A 6,147-nucleotide genomic window follows, 5' to 3' on the forward strand; every position below is an offset into this window, starting at 1 on the left:
GCTACTGTTTCATGCAGCTTCTGTTCAGCTTTACGCATGTTGTTAAAACATCATACCAGTGGGTGGTGGTGGAAGAAGTATTCAGATCTTTTACTTAAGTAAAAGTAGTAATACTATAATGTAGAAACACTCTGTTACAAGTCAAAGTCCTGCATTTAAACTTAGTTAAGCAAAAGTACACAAGTATTCGCATGAAAATTAAAGTACCAAAAGTAGAAGTACTCATTCAGACAGGTTCATCTCAGAATAATATATTTTACATTACTGCATTATGGTTATTGATTTAATGTGTTCGTTGCTTTAATGTGGCAGCTGGTAAGGATGGAGCTCATTTTAGTTACTTAGTATACTCCTAGGTGGCTTATAAATGCATATAATTTATCAGTTGATTTATGTTTTGTATTAATAATCTTAATCTGTAAAGTAACTGGAGAGTAAAGCTGTCAGATAAATGTAGCGGAGTACATCTGCCTCAGAATGTAGGGGCTTAGAAACAGAAAGTAGCTTAACATGGCAATACTTGAGTAAAATGCAAGTACCGCAAAATTTTACTTAAAGGGTAACTTAGTAGTTTTTGTTTTTTAACTGAACCCTATTTTCCCATGTTTTTGTGTCTAAGTGACTTATCGGAAACATTTTTTTTTTAATTTGGTGGAGTACTGAGTGAAACAGGCTGCAATGTAATCCCTGAGGGCAATCGTTCACTGTCAAATTAGGTGCTATTAAAGTGCTTGTTTTTACCATTGACATGTTCAGATTGTTATTCTAAGTGTCCGACAACATTATAGAAGAGGTCCCTGCCTTTTTGTGAAAGAATAAGATCCTTTTGGATAAACCAGAAACTGCCCTGAAATCGCTATCATTAAACCCACCAAACTCCATTTTAATAAGCAATTCAGTAAGTAATTTCATAATCTTAAAACACACTTAATTCAAAGTTGACAGAAGCAAAATAAAACTCACAAAAGCCATCTTGGTTCATCTCTACATTGTTATAACAATCACCAACTTTGCTTTGTTTGTAATAAATCCCTTAATTCACCCACTTCTATGTGAAATTATGCTGCCTCTACACACGCTTAAGTTACTGTTTATTTTAATGGAGTCTGGTGTGTTAAGTGATGGTGATTTCAGAGCTGTTTCTGGGTAAATGAAAATTAAATTCAGTTTTATTTATAAATCCCAATATCACAAATCACAATTTGCCTCAGAGGGCTTTACCGCTACATCATCCCTCTGTCCTTTGGACCCTCACAGCGAATAAGGAAAAACTCCCCCAAAAAAACCTTCAATGGGGAAAAAATGGTAGAAACCTCAGGAAGAGCAACTGAGGAGGGATCCCTCTTCCAGGACGGACAGAGGTGCAATAGATGTCGTGTGTATAGAACAGACTAACATAATAAATCCATATGACAAAATTATATGTAGAGGGAGAGACAGAGAGAGATATACAGCAAACAGTAAGGACAATAGCTACAATAACATTAATTTTAGTAACAATATTGTAATTACAGTAGTATTTTGGTAGTATATGTGTTTAAAGTATATATATATATATTAATATATGACAGCATGTGACAATAATAATCATATGCGTATAATACTAGTAGAAGTATGATAATAGTAACAGCAGCAGTAGGAGGCATCAGGCAGGACCACGGCAGCAGCGCAGTATGACCCACTATCCAGGCGTAGCCGCGATTTGAGGGAACCTGCAAAACAGTGGAGCACAAAGTCTCTGGAGAAGAAGCTGAGTTAGTGACATGCAGTAATAGAACATGAATGTTAGCAAATGAAGATGAACCAGCATTTCTGAGTCTGAGAGCAAGAGAAAGAAGGGGCTCTGTTTATCAAAGGAGGTCCCCCGTCAGACTAGACCTATATCAGCCTAACAAGGGACTGGACCAAGGCAAGCCTGAGCCAGCCCCAACTATAGGCTTTATCAAAAGGTAAAATCTTAAATGTACGCTTAAATTTGGAGATGGTGTCTGCCTCCAAGACTGAAACTGGAAGATGGTTTCACAAAAGTGGAGCCTGATAGCTGAAGGCTCTGGCTCCCGTTCTACTTTTACTCTTAATCAAAAAGGTGTATCTCTGTAAGAATCCTTTCCATAATGTTGACACTTAGAATAACAATCTGAGTCTGTCAGTGGCAAAGACAAGCACTATTAGTGGACGTAAGATCAATGCTCACTGCAGCAGCTCTTCCACGCTGCTGACTGCAGGTTGTTCCCATTCATAATTTAGACACAAAAATATGGTAAAATAGGGTTCAGATTGGATAATATCAAAGCCACCCTGCAGTTCTTGAGTAAATGTACTTAGTTCCATTCCACCACTGCAGGTAACCATTGTGATTCGACTTTCTAAAGATTGTGTTAGCATGTGTTAGCATACTTCAAACTTAAATCAAGCAAAATCCAAAAATTTCTTTTCTGAGCATTTCAAAATTTTAAAATGTTTTCATTATATAAATGTTGAGCTATCATTTCTGAAAATTGTATCTCCCTATAGTTTGAATGTTGTTTCAGGGCCTTTTTCACACTGCTAGGTAATTCCAATCCAATCACCAGAAAAAATATGTATAATACTATGTAGCAAATATGTTGAAACTTTACATTTCAGCAATGCTGTGGTTAACTTGTGGTTAGGTTTAGGCACAAAAAACACTTGGTTATGTTTTGGAAACAATCGTGTTTTGGGTGAAAATACACAGTTTTGAAAACAGTAATGTCTCAGTAAAACAGCTGTTTTTCTTGGCACTATCCCTGGTCGGGAAACAGTGAAAAGTTGCTGAAACACAATCATTTGTGTTGTGTGTTGGTTTAGAACAGTGGTCTGCAGCTTGGCAGGCGTCTCACCTGGGTGTCACACCATCCATCATCCTCTTTTCCTCCACATGACAAAGTCCACCAATTTACTACGTCACTTTAGAAACATTGATATGATATCTGAGAAACACACAAATGTAATGTATCCGTGGTTTGCAGAAACATTCAGTTTCAGTTTATTATTCAATAATAATTTCAGTTTATTATTCAATAATAATAATAATAATAATAATAATACATTTTATTTATAGGCGCCTTTCACGACATTCAAGGTCACCTTACTAGCAAAGATAGAGAAAATGACAGCAGATTAGTCAACAAGGTAAGGAATAAAGTAAAATAATATATACAAATAAATAATAAAGTTAAATAACATAACAACAAATAAATATTCAGCAAAGCTAGTTTACAGTAAAAAAAAATTGTCTAAAACAAGAGGAAAAAGAGAAAACAGAATAGAAAGGGTGATGTGTGCCATCTTAACTCTTGTAAGAAAATTTGATATAATTGAATTGGTCTATAAAGCGTTGACAAATTCAGTAAATTTTTCCTTGTTTTTCAAAGAAAATTTAATTTCCTGTAGTTCCAAGTGTTTCATTACATCCTTCATTAGATTTGAGTGTGTTGGTGCAGTTGTCTGTTTCCAGTTGAGTAAGATCAACCTCTGCGCCAGGAGGCTGACAAATGATACCACAATATGTTCCATGTTGTTTTTTACTTTGTTAGAGTCTGTTATTCCTTGAACCCCCATCAAAGGATCTGAGTCAATAGGGGTTTGTATAATTCTTGGTAAGATCTGAAAAATATTGCTCAAATAATATGATATCCTCGATAAGCTCCAGAACATATAGGCTAATGAAGCCAGAGGAAGCCAATAGCATTCACATGAAGGATCTATATCTCTGGAACTATCCTATTGAGTTTTGTTTTGACCAGTGTAAGCAATGTATTACCTTAAACTGCAGGAAGCCATGTCTTGCACATACTGAAGAGTTGTGAATCTGCCTGCATGGAGACATTTTTTTAAATTCACTTAGTTTATTGTTGAAATAAAAAAAATGAAAACACCAGATATTAATCAACATTTAAAAACGCAACATGTCTATGTCATAAATCGTCAGATATTATCTCTGTAGTCCTCCTTTGGGGCGTTTTCAAAAGTTGTACTGAGTGACACAACACTGTTGACTCAGCAGAGCCTTGTATGCAACAGTGTGGTTTTGCATTTTTCACATGGAGCTGAAGTGTAACCCTTTCAGTCTCAGGCCAAAAAGCATGTTTTTGTACTACCTCCAATTATCTGTGTCTCACAATCTATTATTAACTTCAAATGTAGATATATTGCTCCTTATTTTTTTCAGCATTAACAGGGTTATTTTTTAACAAAGAAATGTTTTATGTGAACAGCTGCATCAATGATTTATGATGACATAACAAAAACAGAACTAACCAGTAAAATCCATCTGCTTATGGTGAAAATAATGGCTTTACAGGAGCTTTTTACCAATAAGTAAATCTTCACTCAAAGTAACTTCTCCTCAGCTTCTACCCAACTCAAACCCCTGTCACCAACTCACTTCATAAGCAGTGGCGTGCACAGACATTTTGGGGGGCAGGTGCTCAGTGAAAAATAAGGGCACCTTGTGTGGCATGTGGAACCACCGGCTGCCTTATTATAGCAGTGTGAGATTTAGGAAAAAAAACCCAAAAACATTACAGGCACATGTTGTACATACTACATAGCTGTGTTCTGCAGACAAATTTTAATAGGCTATCTGTCATTGTCAAAGTTTTAATAATGGAATTTTAAGGTAGATTACTGCAAGTATTTAACGTAGAAATAACTTATGGTTGGTACAAAATAATATAATCAGCTAATATAACTTCATGCCTGATTTAGTACCGCCAAACCACTTTGTGCAGTTAAAATAAATCATGGACAGCTTTTAAGATATTTCAATAAAATTAGAGGAACAGTTCAACTTTAAAACCTGAGCTTTAAAAGGCCCTAAACAGTTAACATGACTCTGGTCTTGACTCTGACCTGTCTTCTTCATCAATGGGTTGAGGAGGTACATCTGCCTCCTCATCCTCCTTGCTGCTGGTAGATGGCTTTATCCAGGAGAGCAGAGAGCTGTTTCCCTGGGCTGCCTGCTGTAGCTCCCTTTCTTTTTCTTTTCTCAGCCTTTCCTTTCTAGGCATTATGCTTCAATATGGTAAATGAAAAGAGACCAACAGTATGAATAAGACTGCTTGGTGATATTACAACAAGGCAGACAGCTACTTTTTCTGCAGGCAATTGGGAATTGCCTGTTTGTCATTTAGCAAATAAATTGCTGCAAGTGTTAATTATGTAGCCTAATGTAAACCTACACAATACTAAATATTCAGCTAAAGTATACTGATAGCTTCACACGCTGTACCAATGACAAATTCTACTGACATTAATGGATATAACATGATGACCACCACACAGGTGGTCATCATGTTATATCCATTATTGATTTTGGCTAGCATCTACCTTGTTAAGCAGGTGGGCAGTCGGCTAATTTAGGCTCAGCTGTTTGGCGCTGTATGACACAGGCTACTTCACAACAGAGACAAATAAATGCAAGTTATAGCTTGGCAACTGAGGCTTAGGGGGCAAACAATACACTCGATTCATTTATGTGTTACCTGGCTGGTGGGGCAGGGGAGGAGATGTGTGTGTGCTGCTACTGTGCAGTGCTGCTGCAACGCGCCTTTGTTTGTGTCCGCTCTTCGCGTTCACAACAAAGGAAGCGAGGGAAGGGAGGGGGGCACGTGTGTGTGTGTGTGTGTGTGGAGGGGGGGAAGAGGTATTTTGGGGCATTATTATTACATGCTTTTAATCGAGGATTGATCGATGATCATGTCAACATGGGCCACATACAGTACACTGTAAAAAAAAAAGAAGAAAAAAAACTTTCAAAAGGGCACTTGCTTGGTCCAGAGGGCAAAGGGCAGGTGCTATATATATACACCATCTAGTGTCTATCTGTGCACGCCACTGTTCATAAGGGTCAAAGGTGAATACATGGACTGTCAATTACAGTTTTTATCCAACAATATTCATCATTTGGAGTAAAAGGAGAATATATATATATATATATATATATATATATATACAGTGAGTTCATATTGTGTATATATATATATATATACAGTACAGGCCAAAAGTTTGGACACACCTTCTCATTCAATGCGTTTTCTTTATTTTCATGACTATTTACATTGTAGATTCTCACTGAAGGCATCAAAACTATGAATGAACACATGTGGAGTTATGTACTTAACA

This window comes from Epinephelus lanceolatus, chromosome 18, assembly GCF_041903045.1.
Source record: "Epinephelus lanceolatus isolate andai-2023 chromosome 18, ASM4190304v1, whole genome shotgun sequence".
NCBI classification, from domain to species: domain Eukaryota; kingdom Metazoa; phylum Chordata; class Actinopteri; order Perciformes; family Serranidae; genus Epinephelus; species Epinephelus lanceolatus.